The sequence below is a fragment of the Bacillus rossius genome, chromosome 16 (assembly GCF_032445375.1).
Source record: "Bacillus rossius redtenbacheri isolate Brsri chromosome 16, Brsri_v3, whole genome shotgun sequence".
NCBI lineage: Eukaryota > Metazoa > Arthropoda > Insecta > Phasmatodea > Bacillidae > Bacillus > Bacillus rossius.
In genome coordinates, this window is record NC_086343.1 from 30,675,202 (window position 1) to 30,692,020 (window position 16,819).

Genomic DNA, 16,819 nt, shown 5'->3' on the forward strand with positions numbered 1-16,819 from the left:
ATGTGCTGCCTTTTCGTTGTCGGTGCTTCCAAATGTGCTGTCTTTACGTTGTCGGTGCTTCCAAATGTGCTGCCTTTACGTTGTCGGTGCTTCCAAATGTGCTGCCTTTACGTTGTCGGTGCTTCCAAATGTGCTGCCTTTTCGTTGTCGGTGCTTCCTTATTCTATGGTGCATCCAAAATGTGTTGCCTTTTCGTTGTCGGTGCTTCCAAATGTGCTGCCTTTTCGTTGTCGGTGCTTCCAAATGTGCTGCCTTTTCGTTGTCGGTGCTTCCAAATGTGCTGCCTTTAGGTTGTCGGTGCTTCCATATGTGCTGCCTTTACGTTGTCGGTGCTTCCAAATGTGCTGCCTTTACGTTGTTGGTGCTTCCAAATGTGCTGCCTTTTCGTTGCCGGTGCTTCCAAATGTGCTGCCTTTTCGTTGTCGGTGCTTCCAAATGTGCTGCCTTTAGGTTGTCGGTGCTTCCATATGTGCTGCCTTTACGTTGTCGGTGCTTCCAAATGTGCTGCCTTTACGTTGTTGGTGCTTCCAAATGTGCTGCCTTTTCGTTGCCGGTGCTTCCAAATGTGCTGCCTTTTCGTTGTCGGTGCTTCCTTATTCGATGGTGCATCCAAAATGTGCTGCCTGTTCGTTGGCGGTGCTTCCAAATGTGCTGCCTTTTCGTTGTCGGTGCTTGCAAATGTGCTGCCTTTTCGTTGATGGTCCTTCTATTTTTAATGTTGTTTTGACTCTAGTATTATTGTAAATGGTTCTTGATTTGACTAGCGTATTATTCTATACGGTGCATGTATATAAGTGTGTCCTAGACAGCAGGTCGCTCAGTTTGTTACTGACGTCGTCGGTGTAAGGATTACCTAGTTTGTTTCTTCTGGTGCATTAATCACGTAATTACCTGTTCTTGCGAACTCGATGGCATCTTTACCGACTTTAACGACGAACTCGATGGAGGTTGTACCATCGACTGCGTGAACCTTGACGACAGCGTCGACGATGGTGGAGCAGATCCCGTTGGCAACGTCGATGTCAACACTGGAGGAGACTTCAACAGATGTGGTACCGCCAGCAGAAGAGACTTTAATGCCGCTAGTGCTGGCTGCACAGGGAAACTCGGCGAACGCTGGTTCGCCATCAATGGAGACTTCAATGGATGCCGAATCGACAACAACTAACGAACATCGGTGCTGTTACTGCAACAAGATTTTCTCAAACAACAGCAATGCTCGACGACATGAGAATAGAGAATGTGCCAAGAACCTATATCGTAAAATGTTTGTTTGTGAGAAATGTCATAAGCAGTTTGCCAGAAAAGATGATATGAAAACGCACATGAAGGCATGCAAAGGTCCTGCTATTCGGCAGAAAGTAAAGGTTTCGGCGCAACAACGATGCATTGATGTTCATAAGAGTATGCCTCGAGATGGTGCAACTGCGGCAACGTCAGTATCTGGATCGGGTCTGAAAGGTTCGTCTTCATCACCACGGTATCCTTGCAGCTACTGTGATACGTCGTTCGCATTTGCTCATGATGCACGAAGACATGAGCGGAGCAAATGCACGAAGAATCCATCTCGCATGAAGTTTCGATGTGATGAGTGTCATGAATGGTTTACTAGAATTGATAATTTGCGACGACATGCGAAAAATTGTAAAGGTGAAGTCCGTGTGCCTACTGCTGAACTACCTGCAGAAATTTCGACTCCTCGGTTTAGGTTGAAGGCTCGTGAGCGTACAAGCAAGAAAACCGATGTGCAGCAACCGATTGGAGCTAAGAATTAGTCATTTCACACCGCTGCGGAACTAAATGATTATAAGATTGCTGGCTTTCGCAAATGATCCTGTAGTAGAATAGAAATTATGTAATAAATATTATGTTTGTAAAAGAACTTGTGGTGTTTAATTCCTCGAACCTGTTACTATTATGTTAAATTGATGTTATATTTAATTTTTTTGCATCGTCCTAGATCGTACCAAGGACCTTAGTCGACCTAATCGATCAGTATATAGATTACAAATTTATTTAATGAATTTTGGAATTTTTCCCGAATTTCTAGCTAAATAATTATGGATTTTCAAGATGGCGGCCAAATGACAAGATGTCTGGTGTCACAGCAATAATAAATGATTACTGCACTCTAGCGGATAAGAATTAAACTAACATGTCATCAGCGCACTCTCGCCGACGATACACTGATGATGGCTTCCAGCAGACGAGGACAAGATGGCGGACATGACGTCATACTACCTGACGATATATATATGCTTTGAAAAAAAAGTGGAGGGAGTCCGTATGCCTGCAGCCACCGCGGGGGAAGGATCGGTCGTCATTTTTTTTTTTTTTTTGCACTCGTCGGGTTTGAACCGAGGACTCTGAGCTCCGTGTCGTAAATGTTTGTTTTTTAAATATTTTATTAAAAATTTTTTTATTTAATTTTTTTTATAATTTTTAAATTTTTTTCATTAAAATCGGATAATAAATTTAAAGATGGCGGCCGTAACGGAAATTGCACTGGTGACGTCATAATTCAAAATGGCGGATAACACAATGCCGGAATGTTCGAGAAAACGTAATGACGTCATCCAAGATGGTGGATCCAAGATGGACGTCGGGGTCAAGGTCAAAGGTCAAGGTCACATCCTGATAGAGGCTTAACTGAGGCTTGAGTTAAGGATGCTTAAGCCTCTATCAGGACATTTCTAGCAGCTGGGATTTTTAAGGACTAAAACGGGAAATTTTCCCTCGAAACGGGAATTTTTCCTCGAAAACGGGAAATTTTTTCTTTAAACGGGAAATTTTGAGTCATTTTGAGTCATTTTTGAGGAATTTTGAGGAATTTTTGCCGCCGTGACGTCACAAATCCAAGATGGCGGACCGACAATCTCAATCCACACCCAGAACCCAGATCTAGGACATACTATTATATACTACTGATACGGTATTTGAGGATTCGATTGGCCCAAGCCTGTATAACACGCGCAGTTCTAACTGCCACTGTTCCGTCTGTCCTGGCTTTTCCCCGCACATTTGCAGTTCGGACCGTCAGTCCACTTAGAGACGACATTGTTCTGTGCACACGTGTGAATGAGTTAAGACCCTGCTCCACCCCACGGGCCAGGCTTGTTCAGACAGAGCTGTGAGCTTGCGGGCAGCTGTGGCCCTGGACTGTGCAGCGCCCTGGGCTATTTACTTGCATGGAGACGCTGCCCCGGAAAAATGTAAAAAAAAATAATCCGTTCAAAACACAATTTTAAGCCAAACTGGAACTTAAATTTGGACGTTGGTTTTGCTAATTTATCTGAAGACATTTTGATATTGATTCCTCGGTTGAGTTTTATAGAGGCTTACAATCAAATTCCTGCGAAATAGGATAATTATACGTGGCAAGAAACACGTTACAAGTTTTTCTTTAATACGAAATCAGGAACTGAAAATTTTATTGACCAGCACGCTTTGTAATTTTTAAATTGGCTATCTCATTAAGTGAAAAAGGAGTTGTGATTTCGTCAAGGTAGAATATATTCTCGAACATTATAAAACGGAAAATAAAATCATATTTTTAATACATATTAAAAAATTTAAAAGGCTTAAGCATAACCTACATAGAAAATATTCTTAAACTTTTTAGTTATGAATCAAATGCTTTTGTACATTTAACACTTTATTGTGTCTATTTCTTTTTTTTAAAATGTTTGGAACTAAATTCATACTTTTCTTACAGTGGTTAAGATATCAGCAATGCCCTGATATTGTGCGAGCGAAGCCGTGGGTTATGAGATAGTTTAGAATAAAGATAAAGGTTTTTAAATACATAAAATCAGCATTGGAGAACATAAAGAAGTAGTTTCACGGCTCGTTCTGACTTGCCGAGATGGTGCTTCCATTTCATTGTCATTTCAGCTTCGTGGTGTATTTACTAAACTCTTTATGAGCTGTAGACAATATCACGCAAAAGATCCTATTTATGAGCATTTGCTTGACTGTTCTAGCGGTATTAGATACTATTTAGTAAATATCTGGAGAGAAAATTTTGAGACGAATCATTAATTCAAAAGAGCTATCTTGATGAATTTACAAGAGAAGACCTTAACTAATAAGGAACACCAAGAAAATTAAACTACCGATATGGATTTTAGAGTCTGAGCCCGAGTCAAGTAATGAGGTCTTGTTCCCCAGACAGTGATGCTTAATGTCGACAGAGTTCCGTTTGTCCGGATGGGACGAAAACAAAATCAGGAACTAAGATTTATTTTGATAAGCCTGTATAAGTTTGAAGTTTATATATAAACTTATGTCTACGTTTACAATAGTATCACAAATAAAATTAAGCTGTAGGAAAATTTGTATTTATGAAGGAAAAAAACATTGATTATAATCGTTTTCTCTTCCAAAACTTCTATTGCGTGCATTTTAAGGCAAATTACGTTTAATCCTAATTTCGATCGGGACATGGTACGGTAGATACCATCCAGTAATTCATAAATATTGTACCATTTCAAAAATACTAAATTCTGTAATATGATCAAATTATTTAATAATTTTGAACATAGCCATGCCATAAATAAATGAAAATGTAAGTGTATATGAAATAACTATCTAACTTTTAACATAGGTGCATGTTTCACTTTTTTTGTAATTTGGCTAGCTCATAAAATGAAAAGGAGATTAGTGTGATTTCATAAAATTAAAATGTGTTCTCGAATACTCAAGAACGGGAGTTATAAAGTTGATACTTACTAAAACAAACAGCCTTACGCATTACTGCTTTTGAAAATATCAATCTTAAATGGTTTTGCTATGAATTAAATCTTCTCTAAACCCGGTATTTTATTAGGCAATTCTGTCATAAAAAACATTTTGAATTAATCACATACTAAAATATCTATACTCCTCTGATATTGCGCAAGCGAAGCCTCGTGTTATTAGCTAGTATCTATGTATGTCATAAACAAAGCTTACAGGACAAATAGATGATTCACAGTCGAGATTACCAACAAGATTTGTATCCAGACCTAAGAAGTGTTAAGCTGGCAGTGGCAGCCTTACAGCCGGCGAAGCCCTGGGCTGATTACGTTTATGGGGCCTAAATATTTGTAAGTTTTAGGCCAACTTGGAATTTAAATTTCGATGGTGGTTTTAGTAATTTTAGCTAAGAATTTTTTACATTCTTTCCAGATAAATGGTTTTTTAAAATTCTAACAATCAAACTCCGGTGAAATTGTGTCATTTTATGAACTCAGTTGAAATTTAAAGGTATTGAATAGCACTTAAAATAAACGCTAATGCATTTAAGTTCTTCCTAATTCCATTAATGCTTCTATTTTTCCACAGAAAATTAGATAAACAAGGAAATTAAAAAAAATAGCAGTAGTTTTCATTGACATTTAATAGTACTGTAAAATTCTAAATGGCAAAGTTCTAGAAGTACCGTGGCAATGACTGTACCTATACAACAAAATACACGAAGAAAACTATTAAAATATTTTTCTAAAATTAAATTTTAAAATACAACTAATCCATAAATTACGCGTGTCACGCACATGACTAAAACATCAGTAGCCTACCATAACTCTCCATAAACACATTTAACCATATAATAAAATAGGTACCCTGCTTGCCAACAAAATTATTACAAAATGATTTTAAAAATGTCAGTACCAAGAACATTCTTACCAAAAGTTTGCGCAACCATCTAACCTTTTTTTCTAAACTAACTTTAATATTCAATAAAATTAATACTACGCAATTTTATAGCAACTCCATCCATTCACTAGTGATATTTCTATTCATAATTGTTCTGTGCACGGATTTCTTTAAGAGTGACAACATTTACGAGATAAGCTTGGTTTTCTCAAATTTCTGTCTTTAACAATGACCAACGTGTCCAAGTTAATAGACATCTTAAGGCAAAACTTTTTGGTTGTGACGAGGTGACACTTAACTTAGTTTGATTTGACGATTATCTCCATCAGTAGGCGAGCGGTCATAATTCTAGCCCTATGCCCATTTTATTCTTCATTTGGGTATAAACTAGCCCCGATATAAAACCTGGTAAAGTAACCAGCAATATTATTATTATTGACATTACATTTACATTAGGAGGTTTAACAGGGATTGTTTTATCTAATTCATCTATTGATATTACCTTACATGGCACTTATTATGTAGTAGCTCATTTTCATTATGTACTATCTATAGGTGCAGTATTTGCTATTAAAGCAGGATTCATTCAGTGATTACCCTTATTTACAGGACTATCCATACATTCATTATTTTTAAAAATCCAATTCATTACAATATTTATTGGAGTAAATTTAACATTCTTTCCTCAGCATTGTTTCTTGGATTAGCAGGTATACCTCGACGATATTCCGATTACCCAGATATATTCACATTTTGACATAAACTGGCTTCAACGGGGCACCAATCTGCGGCTTGCAGTGGTTGCCGAAAACATCTCGTACGCCACATCTTGATATCACAATTCGACAGGAAATTCCACTCTCAACATTAATTTGTCGTTACTCGTAAACTTGGTTCACCGCGCCCCAGCCTAAGAGCCCGTCTACAATAGTCCGAACCTATGCGTGGTCCGTGTCCTTATCCGAATGTGAGTGACGTCACATTGTCTCACCGAAAACTGCCCTGTCCACAATTGCGATGTCCGATGTCCGAATGTATTGATTTCTAAAGTTGTCACCAGAGCGCAGTAAATTTGCCAAACCAAATGTTTTTGTTTATTGTTTTGATGCTTTGTAGTTTGAGATTGAACTTATGAAAGTTATGTAAGTTATGTGACTTACAACGCCTTCCATTTCCTTCAATAACAAAAACAAACACCATGTTTTCAAACGGGAACCGGAAATTCAAATATCGTGAGTGTTCTATTCTTTTTCTGTGTCCGAAGTACACAGGTTGGGACAAAAAGTTCAAATTGACGAAAGTCTTCGGACCAGGTAGGTTCGGACCTTCGCCCACTTGACGCATGACGTCAGAGAGTCACGTGGACCAATCAGCGACGAGTGTCCTTCGGACACAGTTTAGGACATTGCTATTGTAAACGGGCCTTTATATTCTTCCCAGGATGAAGCATCGCGGCACCGCGCCTAACCCGGGAACCACCCCCGCTGGTCGGGGTCTGAGCTGATTCTTGTGTGCTGTCCACCTCCCCTCTCTCTGCGCTGCCCTTGTCTCCAGACACTGTCTGCCCTCCAAGCCTTCACGCAAAAACCACAAGTCCAGCACACTACCGTGCATTCGCGCAATTAAATAATACTATTTTTTTCTAGGTCCAAAAAAAAAAAGATATACTTGATGTAAGCTTTTGGACATATGCCATTGCTAAGCACATGTATGTCTGTAGAAGAAAACTACAAAAAAACCAAAAGACAAAAAACACAAATTAAGCATACACCACATAATATTCCATAGCAGGAATATGGTCAACAAACGAAGAAAAAAAAATGGACCAAGAGAACGGATAAAACCCCCACAAATGATAAATTGAATCCCAAAAAAAATTCAGCACAGCAGTTGAAACGTGACAAAAACACAACAAAACGTAAAGACGAAACAAACATAATAGTTTTCTACAATAGTTTTTTGGTTTTTTGTAGTTTTCTTCTACAGACATACATGTGCTTAGCTTACATCAAGTCATGCACTCCCATTGCACAAATCTTTCAAAGATAATACCAACAAATATAGTTACAAAAATAAGAAAATTTAATTCCTCTAAAAATTTCGTTGTTAAAAAATACAAGCTTATAATATTAGACTTATTGTTTTATATCTTCGCTATTCTGGGCCTTTCGAAACCGTCTTTCAAAATACGTACGAACTATGTCATAAAATCACTGAGGATCTTTTCATTATTTTTAACCAGTCACTTAAAATAATGGGAAAAAAACTTAAAAACTAAAATTAGTAACAAAATAAAATTATAAATTAAATAAAAAAGTTAAACATAATTAAAAACTGGGAAGTGACGTTGCACTGATTATGTCACAAAATATGTTCTCAATTCATGCTGTTAAGTTACTCCTGCGCCTAACCTTTCTTTTCTCCTCGAACCATCAAATCGTCAGCAAATAACATGGCCTTCATCTTTCCTTCTCCGATTTTTTCTTCCACTCTCTTAACAATTTTCCCCTGCATTATAATGAATAGCAATGGGGATAATGAACTACCCTTCTTCACTCTGTTAGCTTGTTTAAAACACATCATCCCTCATTCAATTCTCACGCTACTTCTGTTTCCTTATACATAGTACCCTCACTCTACTAATTAATTCTTCTTTAATTCCAGTTTCTTCCATAACTTGTCAAACACACTGTCGTATTCCCTCTCCACATCCAGGAATAGCATTATTAGATGATTCCTAAATTCATATATTCTCTCTATCAATTATCATATTGCAAAAATCAGCTTTATGGTTCACCTCCCTTCTATAAACCAATGATGCTCCTCGTGACATTTTTCCTGTAATGCCCTTCCGTATCTTCTGTTCTAAGATCGTATCATACATATTTGTACAGTGGCACATAAAAGTGATTCCCCTATAGCTCTCACTTCTTTTCCTGACTCCTTTCTTAAAATTTGTCATTATTAGGGTTATCCCTCTACCCCAATTCTCGGATGGATTTTCCCCTCCAAAAAAAAAACACTCAATACATTAAAATAATTCCTACTGCTCCTTCTGCTCTTACCGTTTCTTCTGTTAGCTCAACCACGCCTGAAGCTTTGCATTCTTCGTCCTTTTCAGTGCTTCTTCTTTCTAATACAACTCTACCGTTACTTCCTGCTCGTCTGTTTCTTCTTAATTTTCATTCCATTCTTTCAGGGTACAGCAGTTTTTTTCAAAATAATCACCCACATTTTCTTTCCGTCTTCTTCAATCTCCATCACACGTTCATCTCACTGTCCCAATGGCAAAACTAGTCCACATTGGGGAAAACTGTAACTGTCCCATTACACCTATTATTTAACACTTAGTGAAACTATGGTGCAAATATTAGTGAAATAACTACAAATGCAAGAGAGGTATAATGTTAAAATTTCCGAAATATCCCTTAAATAATAGTAATCATGCAGGAGCATTTGCAGAAATTCATTTCGCTGTACAAGCGGTTGGAGGGGTGGGGGAGGAATAGAATCACTTTTACTTCTGTTTGCTTTCAAATTCTTTCTATTTGTTGGTGGTATGGTAGATTTTTAGTATTCGGGGAGGGGGTGGGTATATCCTCTCATCCAGGGGCGCAGATCTGTGGGATTCGCAAGGGAGCCCGCGCAGTGCGTGGGTTTTAACCGACACAAGTCATCTCTGTATGGGGTGCTTGTATATTGTATACTGCCCATATTTGTGCCTATATGCATACAATAAGCATAACACTTTAAAGTATACAGGAAGTTTTCCATAAAACCTAGTTTTGACATTCACGTTCATCAACCCCGTTTCACAGTCACGATTTTGTAAGTGCAAGCAGGCCCCTTCAGTGAGAGGCTTATTCCAGGGGGGGGGGGGCAATCCTGTCGCCCCTCCCCCCGGGATATACTCCCTTGGGGGGGGGGCACAAATATGTCTCTGTTATCACGATAAAATGGGAAAAATCAATATGGTGTGTGAGACCTAGTCTTAAGAGGCATAAGTTCCAGTCAGCTGGCCTTTTTTGTTATTGGTGTTTTCACTTTCGAGATGTTTATTCAAATGTTTGGCCTTGCAATGACAGGTCACATCTCGCCAAGTTGTTGTTGCTACCGGGGTTGCAAGGTTGCACAACCACCGCCAGCGCCCAACCCTGACATGACGACCATCCCAGTCCACGGGTGTCACAAGATGGCGGGTCCTAGTGGGGGTCCTGACGCACGTGCCTAACAGGGTCGCAGCTTGACGTCACGAAGCCGGTGACTGGGTCGAGCACGCGACCCGGCTTCGCGCCTAACAGGATTGCAGCGTTGTAATTGGATGGCGGCGGAGGCGTGAGTCACCATTCAGGTGGCGCGGTGCTGCCGAGGCTTCTAGATGGACAGAACCATCTCCCTAGCGGTCTCTCTGTGCAGGGGGCTAAGGTTATGACTATGCTGGGTTGCCCTAGTCTGGTCATGGCTGAAGCTCTAACACCTTCCTGATCAAAGGTTGGAGTAGTCCCTTGACAGCTCTGTCGTAATTTCACTTGCTCTGGAATGAATAAAAGGATCTGTAAGCCACTCCCATTCTACCCTTAAAAAGCGCACATATGAGAGGACTGGTGGAGGATGCCGACCAAAAGGTTGGAACAAAGCTGCTTACTTGATTATATATAATAATAAATACAGTAAGACCAGGGCTGCAACGGATAACTGAGTAGGTACTTGGATGACAGAAATATCTGGGTGTCAGAGAATGACAGTATCATAATAAGACTATTAATTATATTTTAATATTTTATATTTAAAACAGTACCTTATATGTTTTAGGTTAGTTTTTTATTGCACTTTAATATTTAATATAATTTGTAATACGGTTTTTTAGTACTAGTCTTGGATGTTAAAGTGGTAGACGATTCATTAGTGGTTGCTGTAATTTTTTAGTCTTTAATCTCATTTGTTATTCTTAGATGTAACTTACTATACGTTGTTCTTTATGGCTCATGTTTCAGTTTAACAGAAGCCGAAAACGCCTTAACTGTGGAGTAGCAACGAAGCACCCTTCGATTTTCATTCGAAGAAGTTGCTCGGCGGTGGGAAGTGTGACTGGCGACGAACTGAGACGGGCCGTGAGAACGTGGATCTTCTCGAGCTGACGGAGTAAGAAATGGGAAATACTTCAATCCTGTTTCATATCGTCATTTCGGATCGCCTCAGTGTGTGGTGCTTCGGGTTCCATCTCATCGCCTTCCAGGCATTCGAATTGACGCGTTTGATCCTTGGAAATGGTTTCACTGAAAGATTCGCTGGCGCGATCGGCAAATCTTGTACACAAACGTTGCCTGGAAGGGGCATTATCATCGCGGGTAAATGTCGTCGTGTCTGATAAGATAGCAGGAGAACCTTCACCTACTTAGTCTAGAAGGGCCTTGAGTGCTGATCTCGTCCCAGTTCCACTTTCCTCACGAGAGTGGACTCGGCCGATCCGTGTGTGTCGAGAATCCTAAGATGTACATCAAGTTCTGTCCCTGCCCGAACACGCCCGAATATTCACCTTCGGCCAAGCTCGGGATTTGTTTTATTTTTGCGTAGGAAAAAGAAATTCAAATATTAAAAGTGGTCGGTTAGGTTAGCTACATTAAAACACTTTAAAACACTATGGATGGTTAGTTAGATAAGTATAGTAGAGAAATACAAATATATATAAATGAACCCGAGGTTGGCCGAAGGTGAATATTCGGGCGTGTTCGGGCAGGGACAGAACTTGATGTACATCTTAGGCTTCCCATCGGTGTCGGCTTGTGACCCTAGTGGCCAGTGCTGCCACCTGGCGGACTGAGGTCTCAGCTCAGTTCCCGGCTGGGTAGTTGCGGACAGTTTCCTTCCCTGCTTCCTGAACTACAACACTCAGGGAAACAATTTTGCTGTACTTTTACAGCAGTTTCCTTTGGAAAGAAATTTCCCAAGAAATTGTTTTGTAACATTACAAGAAAGCTATTGTTACTTTGTGCAACACATGGTTATGGTTATTTTTGCATATCTGAAATACGTTTTTCGAGATATTACAGAGTATTTCTTACAAAAACTAGCGCATAGTTATATAATTCAATAATTTCTTTATTTAAGCATAAGGTTTTTATAGCCATGGAAAACATAATCGGATATACAATAATTTGACTTCATTTTGTTCAACCGTGCTTATTAATGCGCGCAGTTAATACTGGAAAGGTATTCAGGGAATGGTTTACAAAATTTTTTTAACTATTGGAGGTACGGGGACAACTGAAAGCATAAATGCCAGGGTAAAAATCCGAACCCATTATTTTTTAGTGATACAATTGTTTTCATGTAAATGTACAAATTGACAAATATCTGTAATTTGTTATGTATATTACTGTTCTATTTCCAAAATAAAACTGTGTACCCGTCAGAAGTTTAGGAGCATTACGAATTTAGTACAAAACGTACCTATCCTTAAACTTTTGATGCAATTTTAAAATTTATTTTTCCACCGTTGTATCAGGTTAACACGTTTTTTATACATTTAATTAATTGATATCGGTTTATTAGTTCACAATTTATGCAAATTTACAGGTTTCAGATAATGGTTATAGTTAAAATAATCTCTTCGTTAAATTAATAAACATATTTGAATTAATGAGTGCAAATAAAAGTAAATTTATCAATTAAATTGTAGATTTCATTTCACTCCTTCTTTGCATCCATACAAAATAGTGATTGTTCAAGAATTTTTTTTTCCTAGCCTAAGTTAATTCTAAGTGTGTAGGGGAGGGTCCAGGTTAGGGGAGGACCTAAGTGTGTCTCAGGCCGAAGCCTATACACTCTACCATGCGGGTTTTTAACCATGCAGGACAAGGGCGCGTGCATCGTGTGCTATTGGGGTTTACTGGCCAGCCATGGCTGCAATTGGCGCCATGACTGACGCCCCATTGGTCGCCTAGCTTAAAAGCTAGCTAATGTGACCCAGGTAAAACCTGCATAGACACAGGGAAAACCCTGGGCCGGTTCATGCGGGGATCAAATAACATGCATTAAGCAAGCAGGTAACTACTGGACAAGAGGAAGAAGGGTCCAGGTAAGAAGAGTTGGAGGAGCTGAAAAATCAACCATGCTGGAGTTGGGTGCTTGGGCCTTGCGGCCCGCATTTAAAGGTTGGGAACTCCTGGGTTATTATTAACCAGGGGCGCATGCGCCCCCAGGGGCGGGCGACTTCACTCGTCGGCCCAGCCACAGCTGCCCAGGCAGCCACAGTTAAAACAGAAGTGGGCAGACGAGCCAGTAAACCGGCTCGAACTGCTGGCTCTCGGAGCGAAAGGCAGCCTGACATTGCGCCATCTTCATCTTCCTTCTTCCAGTCAACAGCCAACGACCTTTCAAGCCAGGGTGGGGGTAAGTCGTTCAGGCGAATGAAGTATCTTGCGAGTCGGACCCTCTTGCCCCCCAAATTCCCGGGTCGGTTGAAGGTCGCGCCGCCCAGGCTACCACTGGCTCCAACAGGGCCCCAACTTGAAGGCGCCGCCATCTCTTCCTTCAGAATTCCGATGCTGTTCAGTTCCATTGCGCGCGCGGCAGTCCACAGCTCCGCAAGTTCCAGCCCGCAGTTCGTCTACACTTCGCATCCAGGGCACATCGAGCTCCCCTGCGGTGCCTTCGCCGACGGAACTGCTTTCTGCCGCGCGCCGAGCTACATTCAGGCTACCTTTCTCCCCGATAGCCGTAATAACGACTCCACAGGCCGGCCATTGGTCCGCGGATTGCTATTGGTTATTCACAGTCACTCCAGAGAGATTGCAACTCTCGAGCTGGGCTCCCGTATCCGCCACCCGCGGGACGCGGTCGGTAGCAGTTGGCGCTGCTAGGCCGCCCCCAGCACGCACACAAAACCCACACGCACTGCCAGCCTTCGGTTACCCAATAGGGCGCAGGGAACTCCCAGCCAACAGCCCGCGAGAGAGATGCGCACTCCCCGAGAGACGACCACCGACGATTATTCAAGAAAAATGATTCCATTTAATTCATAAAAGTATGCAATCATTTCATCAATGTTTTGTTATGACGTTGTGACGTTAAACTATCGTCCGTAAACCGACTTTACAGACAACCAATTTTTTTTCAAGTCTTTTTCGCTTTTATCGTAGCCTTTTCATCAGATCAATTAGAATTTCGGTCTGCTAGTCGAATGATTCTATAGTCGACGTAGCTGCTCCGGCAGCGAATTCTAGCGGCCGGTGCTGGAACTATGTGTGATTCACGTCCAGAAATGTAGTTGAAAACACAATCTACGTATGTTTATCACGCTCGGCGTTATTTTGAAGAATTATACGTTACATTTCGTGTCAGAATTTCGTAATATAAGTGTCTTTGCAACATGGAAACACATGCATTTGCTTGTTACCTATGTTAGATTTTTAATAGATATATTTGAGAGAGTAATATTTGTTTAGCTGGAATTTAACATTCAATTTGTAGAAATCACTGTGCTAAATTAAATTCAGAGATCTCACCGATAAATTTATTAAACAATACAAGGGCGTCGCCAAGGGGGGGAAGGGGGGGGGCATTTGTCCCTCCGCATGAGCCCTAGAGATTCAAAAAAATGTAGCCAAATGCAAAAAATTAAATACTTTTCCCACAACTTGCCCCCCCCCCCCCAGGCCATCGGCTGGCGACACCCTTGTAACAATAACTAAAAAATTCAGGAATCATAATATATATTACCAATTTACCACTTAAATCATCTTTCGGAAACGAAATTCTGACGCGCATTTCAGCAACGTGCGCACGTGACGCGATGGAAATAGAAAATGTTTCTATTTGGGAAGTCTGTCGCGTACGCCATTTTTGTTGCTGTGACGTCACGGATGTGTCGAACGTGATTGGTTAGAAATTCTTCGCATCGCCGCCGTCGTGCTGTTGTGATTCCAGCATGAGGATTCTACGACACAACAGTTGCGACGTTTCGGAAACTTATTTTGTCATCAGGCACGAACAAGCCAAAGACAGACAAGCACTTTGCTCACTGGCTTCGCACCTAATAGAAAGAGCTGATGTTATTGGCTGCGAAGGTGGTTGGTTTGCAATTGTTTTTTAAGAAAAAATAATTTTTATTTTAATATTAATTATCTATATTTTTAATGCAATTCTTTGTTGAATGATAAGTTTGTTATTTTTGACGACAAATGCTGATTATTTTCCTGTTAATCGGGTGTTCTTCCTGTACGAATGGATAAGGTAGTTTCCCACGCATGTTCTGTAAGTCTAGATATTTGAGTTTCACTGTTCTTTACATGGTTTTTGTGTTTTTTTAAATGCTTGTTGACAGGGCTTGGATATTTTCTATACTGTACCTGCAAACACATTCGCAGGTGATCTGGTAAACACAGTTACGGCACTGTAACTTGTCTGTGGCTGGTTTTTCTCTGGTTATATTGCTTTCAACTGTGGAATATAGCCAACTATACAGACAGTAAATTTTTTCAAGGCGACATTTTTAGACCGCAATTTTCGGCTGGCTTGCCACCAGTGCCTTAGCTTTGGAGATTGACACTTTCAGCAACCTTATGGCTGAAGCACAGAACAAGAGGCCAACAGTTCTGTCGCAATGACTGACACAACCGCGACGTTGAGCAACGCCTATTATCGATACACAACTGCGTGTTGCTGTTCACGACCTGTGAAAGTGATGTTTTAACATTTCGTAGAGTGTAATAGCGGAAGGAATAGTCGCTCTTCAAATGAATAGCTACAATTTAAAATATTAAAAGCAAGCTACTAAAACGTCAGTTTAGTAGAAAACTGTTGCGCTCAAATCAGCGACTTGCTTCATACACTCTTCCTGGATTAAAAGTAACAGAATGTGTGAATCAAATTTGTTTAAGTTTTTGACGTGATAACGTCTTATAAATCGATGAACGGCGGCTGCACGCACGAAAAAGCATGACTCATTATCACGTTCCGCCTGAGCCGAGCGTGCAAGATCCGGCCAACCACCGTGCGAGAAAATATTATATAATATCAAACAGGTTAAGGCGGGCTTTTTAAAAGCAACAATTTAATCTTATGACGTTATCACGTAAAATTATCGTCCGTAAACCGACTTTACACGAGGCCTTCATCTGTTACAGACATTCGTAGACTGCACTCGCATTAACTCTTCGTAGTTTAGTTTCTAATTACGAACGCACGTTAGATCACATGGTTGAGTTTTAAAATGGGCACGTCAACCAAGGAGATTGGAACTGCCAGGAGACTTCATGATGTGACGTAGTTGAAGTCAAGTTTATGACCTCGCCGTCGCTACATTGTCCTGCCCAAAACATTGCTTCATAACGTCTGATGATGGTAGGAAGTATGGATCAGAACCTCCGTCATCAAACACAGTCGATTTCGTAGTATACGGTGGGGACGCACCACAACGCCGAAATACCACAACGCCGAAATACCACAACGCCGAACGTACAATAACGCCGAAAACCATAACGCCGAATCCCAAATTGACTACAACGCCGACAGCTAGAAAACTGCTGTGTACCACAACGCCGAATTACCACAACGCCGAATTACCACAACGCCGAAATACCTACATTAACGCCAAGAAATGTCATTGCAGGACTGCCACAAAGGTTAGGTTAGGTAAGGTTAGCACACAAATTCATTCAGTTGTTTTTCATTTTGCTCCTGTGCCCCCCCCCCCCCCTTCCCTGCAGCAACATTTTTCGGCGTTACTGTATTTCGGCATTGTGGTACACATCAGTTTTCTAGCTGTCGGCGTTACGGTCAATTTGGCATTCGGCGTTATGGTATTCGGCGTTATTGTACGTTCGGCGTTGTGGTATTTCGGCGTTGTGGTAACGACCCGTATACGGTCATTTAAAACTGTTTGCGCAATGAAAACACTACACTCCGACCAATGTCTTGGGCACAGAAAAATATTTTTTTTTTTGGTTCTTTTACAAATATTCCTTTGGAAACCACATTCCAACAAATATTTTGTAACACTACAAACAAAAAAATATTGTAATTCTGTGTAACTATGGTTATTTTTATCATATATGAAAGACGTTTTTCGAGTTATAGTATTTCTTACGAAAATCGGCGCATAATTTTATATATTGTTTTTTTTTTTTTCAATCAAGCATAATTTTTTTCAAACTATGAAAAATATGAATGAATATTCAAT